Genomic DNA, 14650 nt, shown 5'->3' with positions numbered 1-14650 from the left:
AAGAAATTCTCACCTATTTGGTGGAAAAATGTGCCTGGTCATTGTTAACAATGCACAAATTTCTAGTTGAGATGTTCAGTGTTCTCTTCCATAATGTATTGGGTCTTTTTCTCCCCTTATAAGTGGAAGAAAATTTTAAACTAAGATTAGCCCTAGTCTGTACTGTCTTTGAAAAGTACTATAAAACTGTAAAGCCAGACTTTAGGAAAGGTACCATCAACTATCTATCTGGACTGTCTAAAAGCTCTGACTGATGTGGACTTACTCCTGAAAGGAATGGATGTTCCCCCTGACAATCTCTGGGGAGAAGAAAGGACACAATCCTACCAATGATCTCTGAATGGGAATGGAGGTAGGTCTTGCAATGACCATGAGGCAGGACTTTTCCCTTTCTCTAGGGCCAGAGGTTATACTGGCTATCTAAGATATCACAGTGGTTGGAGATTTTATTTATTTTTTCAAAGAAGAAATGCTTTTATTGGTCATTGCCAATTTTGTGTCTGTTTTTTTTTTTTAATTTAAGTCTGGGATACATGTGCAGAATGTGCAGGCTTGTTCCATAGGTATACATGTGCCATGGTGGTTTGCTGCAACCTATCAACCTGTCACCTAGGTTTTTAGCCCCACATGCATTAGGCATTTGTCCTAATGCTCTCCCACCCCTTGCCCACACCCCCCGACAGGCCCCAGTGTATGATGTTCCCCTCCCAATGTCCACCTGTTCTCATTGTTCAACTCCCACTTATTAGTGAGAACATACAGTGTTTGGTTTCGTGTTCTTGTGTTAGTTTGCTGAGAATGATGGCTTCCAGCTTCATCCATATCCCTGCAAAGGCCATGATCTCATTCTTTTTTATGGCTGCATAGTATTCCATGGTGTATATGTGCCACATTTTCCTTATCCAGTCTATCATTGATGGGTATTTGGGTTGGTTCCAAGTCTTTGCTATTGTAAATAGTGCTGCAATAAACATAAAACATCTATGTGCATGTATCTTTATATTAGAATGATTTATAATCCTTTAGATATATACCCAGTAATGGGATTGCTGGGTCAAATAGTTTTTTGGCAGAGATTTGATTTTTTGAGGTTGAGCCAGCCTCTAGTACTAAGAGGCTTATTTAGTTATGAGCCTAAGAGTAACCACTTTGCATGTCATATCTAAGCTAGACTCAAAGCCAAGTGACCTGCACAAGGCAGTGCACTATCTTCTTTGTCACTTGCAAATCCTGTTCTGAATCTAAAAACAGAATGAAATTTCTGAAATGAAATAAGAAACGCAATTTCTTATTCAACTTTGTGTCCCTAGCATCTAGCATAGTTCTTGGCACAAATTTTATTGGATTGAATTTTTTAAATATAGAGACAGGGCATCACTTTGTCACTTAGACTGGAGTGTAGTAGCATGATCATAGCTTACTGCAGCCTCAAATTCCTCGGCTCAAGCAATTGTCCTGTCTCAGCCTCCCAAGTAGGTAGGACTATAGGTATATGCCCCATGCCCAACTAATTCCCCTTTCTTTCTTTCTTTCTCTTTCCTTCTTTCTCTTTTCTTTCTTTCTTTTGTTTCCTTCTTTCCTTTTCTTCTTTCTTTCTTTCTTTTCTTCCTTTTTTTTGGTAGAGAAAACCTTTCACTATGTTGCCCATACTGGTCTCAAATTCCTGGCCTCAAGTGATTCTCCCTTCTCAGCCTTCTCAAAGCACTGGGATTATAGGCATGAGCAATCATTCTGGCCTGGATTGAATTTTTATAAAATTCTATGGATTTATCAGTATAGGAAATTTACTTATTATTGAATAAAGGAAGCTAGCCTTTATGTGACTTAGATTTCTAACTTGAGCTATATCTACAGACAAAGTCCTGTTCAACACTTCTGTTTTCACTTTGTAAATGGAATTTGTTGGTCAAGTCATTGAAAACAGGTGAACCCATTAGTGTTCCCAGAGAAACACCGAGGAGTATGTCACTGCATCGTCCCACCATTCATTCTGTGCCCTGTCTCCATTTCACACAGGGCAGTCTTCAGCTGACCTAGCAAAAAGCATCAAAGCCAATACTGGTTTGTTTTCCCAAGCCATATTGTTAAAAATGTCATGTTCTTAGATCTATAGATACTAAAGCACATATTTTTTAAAAGCCAATATATAGTTGTTATGGTTTGGATATTTGTCTCCCCCAAATCTCATGTTGAAATGTGATCCCCAATGCCATAAGTGGATCCTGGTGGGAGGTGTTTGGGTAATGGGAGTAGATCCCTCACAAATGGCTTGGTGCCCTCCCCATGGTAATGAGTTCTGTCTCACCCTGTTAGTTCTTGTGAGAGCTGGTTGGTCAAGGAGCCTGGTTCCCCCTCCTCTCTCTCTTGTTCCTCCTTGTCCCTCTGTTGCTCCCACTGTCACCATGTGATGTGCCTGCTCCCCCTTCACTTTCTGCCATGACTGGAAGCTTCCTGAGGCCCTCACCAGGAGCAGATGCTAGCGCCCTGCTTCCTGTACAGCCTGCAGAACAATGAACCAAAGTAAACTTCTTTTCTTTATAAATAACCCAGACTAACAGAATAATCATAAAAACAAAAAAGCAGTTAATTACTGAAATATATAGTTAAGTGTAATATTTATCTGAGGATGGAAAGAAAGTCATGTCTTTAGAAACCTGGTATGTGAAACGAACTGTGTTGGATGCTTTCCCCAATAATTTTCTTGTCTAATTCCTCAATACAAATCTTTGAATTGGGGATATTTCCTACCTTATTAATAATAAAACTAAGGTTCATAAAGCACCATTAATTCACTCAACAAATATTTATGAAGTACTTGTTAAGTTCCAGGCACTGTTCTAGTTACTGGGAATATAGCAGCAAATGAAACAAAATCCTCATGAAATTTATACCCATGTTCATGTAGCTAGTAAGTGGATTTACATTCAGATCTACCAGATCTCAGTATTCATTCTTTGTTCACTACATGTGGCAACTGGAATGGAAGATCTCAATCAAAGAAGACTGCAATATTTGAGTAACCTGAATAGATGCTATCTGGTCCCACCTCAGTTGCCCTCTTCACCAAAAGAGAATAGTACCAAAAAAGTGAAAATACTTTAGTTCCTGATTCTAAATTGTCTTTTTAAACAATGAATGTGTATTATTTTAGTCATTAAAAAGCATACTGTTAAAGATCATTTTTCCTGTTTATTTTTGTTGTTGTTTTTTTTTTTTTTTTTTTTGAGACGGAGTTTCGCTCTTGTTTCCCAGGCTGGAGCGCAATGGCGCGATCTCGGCTCACCGCAATCTCCGCCTCCTGGATTCAGGCAATTCTCCTGCCTCAGCCTCCTGAGTAGCTGGGATTACAGGCACGCGCCACCGTGCCCAGCTAATTTTTTGTATTAGTAGAGACGGGGTTTCACCATGTTGACCAGGATGGTCTCGATCTCTTGACCTCGTGATCCACCCGCCTCGGCCTCCCAAAGTGCTGGGATTACAGGCTTGAGCCACCGCGCCCGGCCTTTGTTGTTGTTTTCATGTTTTTTTGTGGTTAGTTTTTGTTTGTTGGATTTTGTTTGAAACAGGCTCTTGCTCTGTCACCCAGGCTGGAGTGCAGTGGTGCGATCACAGTTCATTGTAGCCCCAACCTCCTAAGCTCAGATGCTCCTCTTGCCTCAGCCTCTCAGGTAGCTAGGACCACAAGCGTGTGCCACCATACCTGGATATTATTATTATTCTTTGTAGAGATGTAGTCTCCCTATGTTTTCCAGGCCGATCTTGGCCTCAGGTAATCCTCCTGCCTTGGCCTCCCAAAGTGCTGGAAGTACACATGTGAGCCACTGCATCCAGCCCCTTTTCCCTCTTTAGATCTTGAAGAACATCACATTTTCACTAGTTAGCAAGGAGTTACTCCAAGTCTGTCAGAGGATGCTAAGCCTCATAGACGTGAAGTCCAGCTGCTTCTACCATCCCTATACTCTCATGTCATATATGACCCAAATAATAACTTAGGGCTGATGCCCCTTTACTATATTACATGGTCAAAAGCCCCAAGCTATAGTTTCTCTGCTTACTGCATCCCCTACTAAGCATTTTTCCCTTTCCCCGCTCCTTCTTTTGAATCCTCCCCATGAAGACTTCCGAACCTCCTCCACATGTGCTGCTTTCTCTCTTCCGACCCCTGCCGCGCTCCGGACCCCTTTCCTGGCACTCATGGTCTTATACTCTGATCATAAATGGCCTGTCGTATACTCTCTAATAAAGCAATTCTGAAAGACAAGAATGGCTTCCTTATGTATCTCATAATCAAAAAGTGAGCAATAAGTAATTTTTAAATTGAATTGTGTTATTTAAAAAAAGTAAACCCATAATTATCTTTACTTGGGTGTTTTGAACTGCTCTTTTAGAGAACCAGCTATTTTCAAAATCACAAAGAAACTTGCATAAAATCCCCATGTTGCAGTTAATTCAAGTCTGTAAGAATATAAAAGAGGATTTAGTTTGACCCATAAATAATGATTTATCACCTATACTGTGCAAGGAATTATTCAAGGAGAATGAAGGTCACAGTGAAAAACCAAATGTACAGCCAAATTTGCAAGGTGGTATAAAACAATTCAGCAGCAAATTAAGAGATGGTTGTCAGCAACTCAGATTTAAATTGTGGATTTGAGGCAATAAAAATGATCATTCTCATTCAGGTTCTCATCAGAAGTAAAATTAGAAGGTTAGTAAAATTTTAAAAGCTAGGAGTTCCAAAACTAGCAATGAAATGTAACTAACCAAAAATCTACATTAAGGCATTCTAGTATAATGTTCATTAGTAGCATCATGGAAGAGAAATATGGAGCAGTAAATATTAGCCATTTCATAAAATTTGGCATTTCATTTTACTATATAACTACCCTATAAATACTGTTGAAGCTGAGAAAATGTTATATAGTAGAATGCGACTTCTATAAACTATGACAACAAAAATTCTCTTACAAATTTGATTTGGCTGCTTCTATGAAGAACCTGAGATCCACTCCACTGTGGTCTGCATGGCCCTGGACACACTATGTAACTTGTCAGAGCCACCATTTCTTTAATGTCACTGACTGCCAGAATAGTGAGGACCACATGAGATACAATACATATGTGTTAGTGAAAAATTAGGTACCATACCAAAAGTATTTTAATTTTTTAAATCTGTTTGCATTATCAAGCTAATATTTTATTATATCAAACTTGGGTTTCGTTTTTAACCATAAATAGATATTCACTGCTTGACACATTGAAAAAAAATTTATATCAAAGAACAGAAAGTAATAATAAAATGGCTAGTAATACTATAGCCATATTTTAGCAATTTTCCTCTCCTGAATGAGCTTGAGCGCTATTTTATCCTATTTAGATGTCACTTAGCAAGTAAATCTGACTGTTCATCTATGCAAGTACATACACAAGATGTTTCAAGCACTAAGTGGACCCCAGAGCCCATCCTCATTCTCATCGGGCTGGAGGAAAAATGATCTCAACATTTTTTCTTTGGAGACTACTTTCTCCTCTTCTTCCTTCTCCTCCTCCTCCCTCTTCATTCCTTCATTTTCCTCCTTCTCCTCTTTCTCTTCCTCCTTATTCCCAGAAATAAAATGTGTGTACTAAAGTCAGAGATTGGAAAAGCTTCAAGGGACCTGAGGAACCATCTAGGTACTCTTAAGACTTGGAAACTTTAGCCCCAAAAGGTACAGGACTTGCACAAGATCATACAGCTCATATAATTATGAGAAATCTAGTTTTAGAAGCATAAAATGTGCATAATTCCTGTTACAAAGAATTACCCAGGCCTGGTGTCACATGCCTTTAGTCTCAGCTAAGTGGGAGACTGATGTGAGATCCCCTGAGCCTAGGAGGTCGAGGCTGCAGTGAGCTGTGATTGTGCCATTGCACTCCAGCCTAGGTGACAGAGCAAGACCTCCATCTCAAAAAAAATAAAAGAGATCTTGATATTCAAGTCCCATATATGTACAATTATTTTGCCTTATCCTTTCTCTCATGAACATTTTTTAACATTAAAAAATAATAATTTTTATTCTTGCTTTTCTGCTAGCTCAATGTAATGGAAAGAGAACAGACTACACCTCAAAACTCCTGGCTTGGACCTGGCTCTGCTTATTACTATGCAACCTTAGAGAAGTCATGAGATACTTGCACCTGTAAAACTAAGATGCCTGCCTTGATTACCTCCACACTGCAACAGATTAGATAATGAATAGGAATATTTTCTATATATTATACAGTCCTGAATGAACACAGGCACTCTTGTTATATATCCTGTGATGTCTAGAAATGTTTTTAAAGTTTAAAAGGGAAAATTATATTATACATGCTAGAAATACAACAAACTGAATTCTATTTAAAAATGGAAGAGTGCTATCAGCAAGATGGTGAAGTAGGACACTCCAGTCATAATGTACAGACCAAAATGTCTTCACAGAAACTCCAGGAATTAGTTAAGTGACAATACCCTAGGTGAGCACAAAGCTGAGAACAGCTGCGTTGAAATGAAGGCAAGCCATTGCCTCCTACCTGCAATTGCCCCTCACCCAATTTGACTTAGCCCAGCACAGTTGGGAGAAAATGCCCAATTTGTGGTTTCTCCTCAGGAGAGAAAGAGAAGATGGGATTGGAACAAGTATATAATGTTCCAGCTTTTCAGAAGCTGATCAAGGGACTGGTTTCTTTCTTGCCTGACAGTCCCAATGAAACCTGCATACTCTGGGTACCTAGGAGCTCCAAGAATAAAAAAGAACTCATGGCTTCCTTGCTGAAGCATGAGAGATCTGCAGCACCACAGTCAGAAAGCAGCACAGCTCAGTGCTATCAGGAGATGATGCTCAATTATTGGCTTCAAAGAGTAGGGTGCAATGTGCATCTAATGTTCCAGCTTGCAGAGGGTGTAGGGGCTGCCTGAGGGACTGGTTTCTGTCTCACCTGGCTCTGAGTGGTGAAAGAAATAGCATACTTTGGATGCCTGGGAGCTACAGAGAGCAAAGAAGAGTTTAGCAACTTGTTGCAGCACCAACAACCTTCAGTACAACAGACAGGCACCAGAGACAGCAAGAGATTACAAGCTCCTGAAAAAGAAATTCACAGACCTCTCTAACTAGGAAATTACATGCACAAGCCTAGAGAAGACACATCTCCAGAAAACGTTTGAGAGGCCCTCAGAATTCTGATCGAGGCTGATTGGTGAAGATCTTCCCCTTCTCTTCAAGATACTCAATAAAGGTACTCAATAAAGGTAAAAAAAGGTAGCTTGTTTTTTTAAATTCCCAAGTCTCGGGGAAAAAAAAAAACCCACAAGCAGCCAGGCACAGTGGCTCATGCCTGTAATCCCAGCACTTTGGGAGGCTGAGGTAGGCAGATCACTTGAGGTCAGGAGTTTGAGACCAGCCTGGCCAATGTGGTGAAACCCCGTCTCTACTAAAAATACGAAAATTTGCCAGGTGTGTTGGCAGGTGCCTGTAATCCCCGCTACTCGGGAGGCTGAGGCAGGAGAATTGCTTGAACCTGGGAGGCAGAGGATGCAATGAGCCAAAATCACATCACAGCACTCCACCCTGGGCGATAGAGCAAGACTGTATCTCAAAAAAAAAAAAAAAAAAAACCCCACAAGCATATGAAGAAACAGGGAAACATGGCCCAAATAAAGTAACTAAATTAACCTCCAGAAACTGACCATAGGGAAATAGAGATCTATAAATTATGTGACAAAGAATTCAAAATAGCCATATTAAAGGTCAGTGAGCTTAAATAGAACACAGGCAATTGAATGAAATCAGGTTAACAATGTATGAACAAAATGAAAATATCAGCAAAGAGGTATAAATTTTGAAAGACAGAGAAAATGAATGAAACAAATTTGGGAGTTGAAGAGTACAATAACAAAGTTGAAAAAAATCACTACACCAGTCCAATGGCAGGCTCCAGCAGAAGAAATTATCAGCATAAAGACAGGTTATTTGAAATTACTGAATCAGAAGAGTAAAAAGAAAGAAAAGAATATTTTATAAGTATAAGATGTTTTATGTAAGCCTATACTAACCAAAAAGAAAATACCTATAAAAAATACACAAAAGAAAAAGAGAAATAAAATATATCACTACAAAACAATAAATAAAACAAAAAAAGAAAATAGCAAGAAAGGAAAAGGAGAAAAGAATCACAACTCAGAAAAGTATTAACAAAATGGCAATAGTATGTTCTTCCCTATCAATAATTACTTGAAATGTAAATGTACGAAACTCAATCAAAAGAGTGGCCAAATGAATATAAATCAAGACTCAACTATACGTTGCCTATACAAAACCCATTTTGGACTTAAAGACACCCATAGTGAACAGAAGGAAAAATATATTCAATGCAAGTTATAAACCAAAAAAAAAGCAGGTTGGCTATACTTACATGACACAAAATAGACTTTCAGTCAAAAACTCACAATAGACAAAGAAATATTTATTCACAATATTTATTAACAAACTCACAATAGACAAAGAAATATTTTTATAAGGGTAAAAAGATCAGTTTACACAGCATTACAGCACCAAAATACATAATGCAAACACTGGGAGTTCTGAAGGGACAAATAGACAGCAAAATAATAATAGTAGGGGACTTCAGTAACTCCACTATCAATGACGACTAGGATACCCAGAAAGAATATCAGTTAGAAAATAGTGAATTTAACATTATAGACCAAATAGACCTAACAGATATACAGAACTATGCACACAACAGCAGCAGCATACTCATTCTTTTTAAGCACATACAGAACATTTCCCAGGAGAAACCACATGTTAAATCACAAAAGAAATCTTAAATTTTGGAAGACTGAAATCATACCAAGTATCTTTTCCAACCACTATATCTAGTTTCATCAAACTAGAAATAATAGTGGAAGGAAAACTGAAAGTTTCACAAATAGCTTGAAATTAAACAACACACTCAAACAACTAATGAGTCAAAGAATAAATCTCAAAGAAAATTAGAAAATAATTTTAGACAAATGAAACTAAAAATACAACATGCCTAAACTTACTGGATGCAACAAAGCTGTAATAAGAGGAAAATTAGTAGCAGAAAAATCCTACATTAAAAAAGAAAAAAGATCTCAAATCAAAAACTTAACATTACACCTCAAAGAACTATAATGGGTTTAGAGCAAATTAAACCCAAAGTTAGCAGAAGGAAAGAAATAATAAATATTATAACACATATAAGCAATATAGAGGCTAGAAAATCATACAAAAATCAACAAAACTAAGAGTTGGAATTTTGGAACAAGATTTACAACATTGACAAGACTTAAGCTAGACAAACTTTATATGCATTAATCCCAGCTTTTCCTAACAAGAAAATTATTGGGGAAAGCATCCAACACAGTTCGTTTCACATACCAGGTTTCTAAAGACATGACTTTCTTTCCATCCTCAGATAAATATTACACTTAACTATATATTTCAGTAATTAACTGCTTTTTTGTTTTTATGATTATTCTGTTAGTCTGGGTTATTTATAAAGAAAAGAAGTTTACTTTGGCTCATTGTTCTGCAGGCTGTACAGGAAGCAGGGCGCTAGCATCTGCTCCTGGTGAGGGCCTCAGGAAGCTTCCAGTCATGGCAGAAAGTGAAGGGGGAGCAGGCACATCACATAGTGACAGTGGGAGCAACAGAGGGACAAGGAGGAGCAAGAGAGAGAGGAGGGGGAACCAGGCTCCTTGACCAACCAGCTCTCAGAAGAACTAACAGGGTGAGACAGAATTCATTACCATGGGGAGGGCACCAAGCCATTTGTGAGGGATCTACTCCCATGACCCAAACACCTCCCACCAGGATCCACTTACGGCATTGGGGATCACATTTCAACATGAGATTTGGGGGAGACATGGCGAAACCCCATCTCTATTAAAAATACAAAAAAATTAGCCAGGTGTGCTGGCGGGCACCTGTAATCCCAGCTACTCAGGAGGCTGAAGCAGGAGAATCGCTTAAACTCAGAAGGTGGATGTTGCAGTGAGCCGAGATGTGCCACTGCACTCCAGCGTGGACGACAAGAGCTAAACTCCGTCTCAGAAAAAAAAAGGAAAAGCTAAGACTGCATCCCAAGTTTGCCTGATCATAAAACCTGTCCTCTGAACCACTATATTATCTTCTACTCCAAGTAGATTTGTAACCAAAATGTCATGTAGTTGTAATCATAGAGTATGTATAGAATGTAGCCTTTTTAGACTGGCTTAATCTAAATGTATTTAATATGTATTTAAGATTCCTTTGTATCTTCTTGTGGCTTGCTAGTTCTTTTTATTAATAAATAATATTTTATTGTTTGAATGTACCACAATATGTTTATCCACATTCCATGGATGCAATATAATTTATTCAACCATGACACTATCAGTGGAAGATTTTTTTTTTTCTAGTTTGGGGACAATATAAACATCTTTCTACGAGTATTCTTACATGTTGATGCTTTTTATAATGTAGTTTTCTAGCAATGGAATTGGTGAGTTGAAAGTGTGTCTATTTTTTACTTTAATAGATGTTTTCATACAGCTTATTTAGAATATTTACATGCAATTCATTTATTATAGATGTGTGAGTCTACTTCTGGCTTCGATTCTTTTTCATTGATCTATATGTCAATCCTTAAATCATTAACACAATACTTTAATTATTACAGCTTCATAGTAAGTTTTAAAATCAGCTAGTATGACTTTTTCAAGTACTATCTTTTTTTCAAAATAATTTTAGCTGTTCTAGCTTCTTTGCATATTCATGTAAATTTTAGAATCACCTTATCAATTTCCACCAAAAAAACAAACCTTCTGAAATTTTTACTGGAAGCACATTGAATCTATAGATCAATTTAGAGGAAATTACTACTTTAGCCATATTCAGTCTAAGTATATATTTCAATTTACTGAATATAGCATATTTTTCTGCTTACTGAAGGAGAGGTGGGGGCCTGTGTGGGTGAGAGGCAAGGAGGAGGGCTGACCCCCCCACCCCTGGCCTCCATCCACGTGAAGAGGAAGGGGTAAGCTGCAGCCCCTCTCACGTCCACTTTCACCTCCATCTGTTTTGCTTCCAAGGTGGAGCTGCCATGGACTGGCAGATTGTGACAGCTAAATCTGCCCCTGGCCACCCTTGAGGCCCAAGCTGTCAGGATGAGGGAGGGCAGCTCATTTGCTACAGCTGTCTCCGGGGTACATGTGTGACTCCGCAGTCTGGGGATGCTGCGTGCCTCTATCTCAGGGTCCCCTTTGGAAAAGGTTCACACTGCTGGGGTGGGGACCCCACAAGGGCCCGGGTGTTTATCTTTCTGTTTTTATATATCTTTTCATTTTTTGAATATAGTATATCTTTTCACTTATTGAGGTCATCTTTAATTTCTCTCTGGAATGTTTTATAGTTTTCAGTGCCTTGATCTTGCACATATTTTGTGGAGTTGATTTTCTTATTGTAAATGGTACAGTTTTAATATCAACTGCTAATTGTGCATGGTTAGTATATAGAGATACACTTGATTTTTGTATATTCAATGAGTTCTCTTCATTCTGGCTGAAGGGAATATGAATTATTCCTGGTTCTATGTGTGCTCTTAGAATTGTTTGTATTACAATTCCAGTAAATGCTCTTTCCTCAGAAGTTGTCCAAGCTGGTGAAGGTTCACCCTCTACATGTACATACTGTGTTCAGTCAAAAATCCAAGCAAACTCTCACACAGACACCTAGAACTCTCTGTTTATCTCTTCCCTCTCTGCAAATTCTAGCTCTCATGGCCTTCTCAAAATTCTCTGTCTCTTTAGGAGAGACTGGTGAGCTTTGTTTGGGTTCCTCTTCTGTGTTCCAAAGTCTGGAAATTGTCAACTGGCAGAAATCCTGGATGAAGGTAGGGCTCATCTCTTGGTTGCCTTCTCTCAGGAATTAAAGTCCTATATTTTCTGTCAGTGTTTCATAATGGTTGTTTCCTATAGTTATTCCTGGTTTTTAGTCATTGATAGAATGAATATTACTCCCATAAGGCCAAAAGAGGGAATTCTTCCCCTTTAATTTTTCATGTAATAAAATGTGTGGACTGTTTTCCTGATACTCAACTATATTTGCAGTCCTAGGAAAAACCCTTCTTGGTCATAGTTTATTAATCTTTTTATATAAATCTGAAATGTATTTGCTGACATACTATTTAGTACTTTTACATCTAACACTTAGATTTTGGACCACAGATTTTTATTTATTATATTCTCTATTAACTATATAATCATGTTTTGTTATTAAAGTTATGATGGCTTCATAAAGCAGACTGGGAAATAGTCCATATTTTTCTTTAATTTCAATTATTTCAATAGCATTAAAATTGCTTGTTTTAAAAAATTTAACTAGAACATATCAGTGCAACCATCCTCTCCCTTTTAATGATATATCTGAAATTATCTCTCAAATCCCTTTTATGGAGGTTGGTCTATTCAATCTTTCTATTTTGAGGAATTAATTCAATTAATATATATTGCCAGAAAATATTCCTTTCATTTAGGTTTTAAAAATTGCTCTTGTAGAGTTTCACAGAATATTTTCCCTATGTGTGTTAATTTGCAAGTTCTGTTTTACTTTCCATTGATAGTTATATTCCTTTTCCAGGCCTCATAATATAGATATTGTTTTAATATTATGTGAGAAAAACAGATACCAAGTAATCCCTCCAACTGAGACATTCTATTTCCCACCTTTCCTTTCTCATTTCTTCTTTCTCCCCAGTATCAGGTCCGTCCTTAGGATGCTTTCAGGTCCCCAATCGCTCCTAATCCATTATGGGGAGTCTGTTAAGATTTATTTGTAATTTAGTTTAAAATTCTTCTCAAGTATTTTTCTCAGATGCAATGTGTAAGTAAGTGCTCTATTCTTTAAATTCTTGCAAATATTCTTCTTTGACCAGACAAGCAAATGATCTTTTGGCAGGCTATAGGCTGTACTATGGTTTGACTGTGTCCCTCAAAGTTCATGTGTTGGAAACTTGATCCCCAATGAGAAGGTGTTAGGAGTTGGAACCTTTAAGAAGTGTTTGGGTCACAGGGGCACCACCCTCATGGATGGATTAATGCCATTATCATGGGAATTAATGCCACTATCGTTCTTATTGCTGGAGTGGCTTCCATTTAAAAGGACAAGTTCAGTCTCCTCTTGCTCTGTATCTTGCCCTCTCTCTGCCCTTCCACCATGGGATGGTGCAACAAGAAGGCACTCACCAGATGCCAGTGTCTTGATCTGGGCCTTCCCAGCCTCCAGAACCATAAGCCAATATATTTCTGTTTCTTAAATTATCTGGTCTGTGGTGTTCTGTTATAGCAGCAAAAATGGACTATGACAGGGTGACTTCTTTTACTTTTAGTGGGCTGTAGAATTTGTTTCACATAATTTCACTTGTAAGGTTGCAGAAAGAAGTTCAATGCCAATCTGATTCTTTTTTCTTTACAATTAAGTTGTTCTTTCTGGGAGCTTGTAAAATGTTCTTTTTTTTCTGAGTTAAGAATTGTGCCTGTGTATGACTGGGTGTTTTTTCATTAGTGTCATCTATAATTCTAAAATCCTTTCAATCTGCAATTTTATATCTTTTTTTGGTTCAGGGAAATGTTTTCCAACTATGGTTTTTCTTTCACCTGTGTTATTTCCTCATTCTGAGATTCTATTATTCACAAGTTAGGTCTTCCGGATTTATCCTCCAACTCTCTTACTTCCATATAGGATTCATTAAATCTTTTATTTTCTCTGATTCTCCAGTCTACCCTTCCCAAAGTATAGGTAATATATTACTTACAATCATAAATACTACAGCATTTGAATATGGCCATCTTCCAGTAGTACTAAATGGGAAAAAGCTCATAATTCACTATAATAATCATGTAATTAAAATTACCCAAGGATATCAACAATATATAAATGTATGTTATTAAAGGATAGTACAAAATATTACAAGTATAAAATTGAATATTAGTGGACTAAATGGGGTAAATTATTCCATAAAAGAAGTTTCTTCAGAATTTCTATTAAAAATAGAAACATCACATCTATCACTTTTCAAATGAGGGACTTTATAAATCACATGCAGCAGATGCTTATTCAAATACCTTAATAAAATATTTTTATATACATATCAGATAATCTTAAAATGTTAGAGCCTAAGATCAGCTCTTCTCACTGATTTTTGCCCCCTCCAACTAAGGACAGACTGCTCTAGGAGAGAATGTGGAAAGAAAAACCTTTCTTCTCTGTGTTCATTCTTTAGACTCACAGAGACTGTTTTGTTAATAATCAAGCATTATAGTCAAAAGCAAATAGGAAAGCAACTCAATTTTTCATTGAAAAACATTTATCTTTTTCAAAAGATGCAAAAGCTGGTATAGCATTTTAAATTTAATTTCTCTTACTGCTAAATAACATAATTTGGGTGAATAGTAAGTTTCAGAGGATAATTAGGCACTTTACACAAAAGAGAACATCTGCAGTCATCCCAGGAATGATGAAATTACAGGGCTATCAATCCTTGTGCTTCAGGGCATGGACTGATCACCAGCTGGAAGACAGAAGATATTTCCCCAATGGTATAATATTTCTGTAATATTATCAATTAT

General features: G+C 37.5%; 1 long non-coding RNA gene across 1 annotated transcript in view; it reads left to right on the top strand.

The window, feature by feature from the left end:
* LOC135270428 (uncharacterized) overlaps nt 1-10437 on the top strand; it is a 131690-nt gene extending 121253 nt beyond the window's left edge. Inside the window, exon 3 of the long non-coding RNA XR_010338583.1 lies at nt 6074-10437. This is a non-coding gene — a long non-coding RNA (uncharacterized LOC135270428). The remainder of the gene's footprint in view (nt 1-6073) is intronic.
* The last annotated feature ends 4213 nt before the right edge of the window (nt 10438-14650 follow it).

The sequence above is a fragment of the Aotus nancymaae genome, unplaced genomic scaffold, assembly GCF_030222135.1.
Source record: "Aotus nancymaae isolate 86718 unplaced genomic scaffold, 86718_ANA_hifiasm-v0.15.2.pri h1tg000062l, whole genome shotgun sequence".
NCBI lineage: Eukaryota > Metazoa > Chordata > Mammalia > Primates > Aotidae > Aotus > Aotus nancymaae.
The sequence above is the reverse complement of the archived record's forward strand: the minus strand, read 5'-3'. Positions and strand labels throughout refer to the sequence as shown.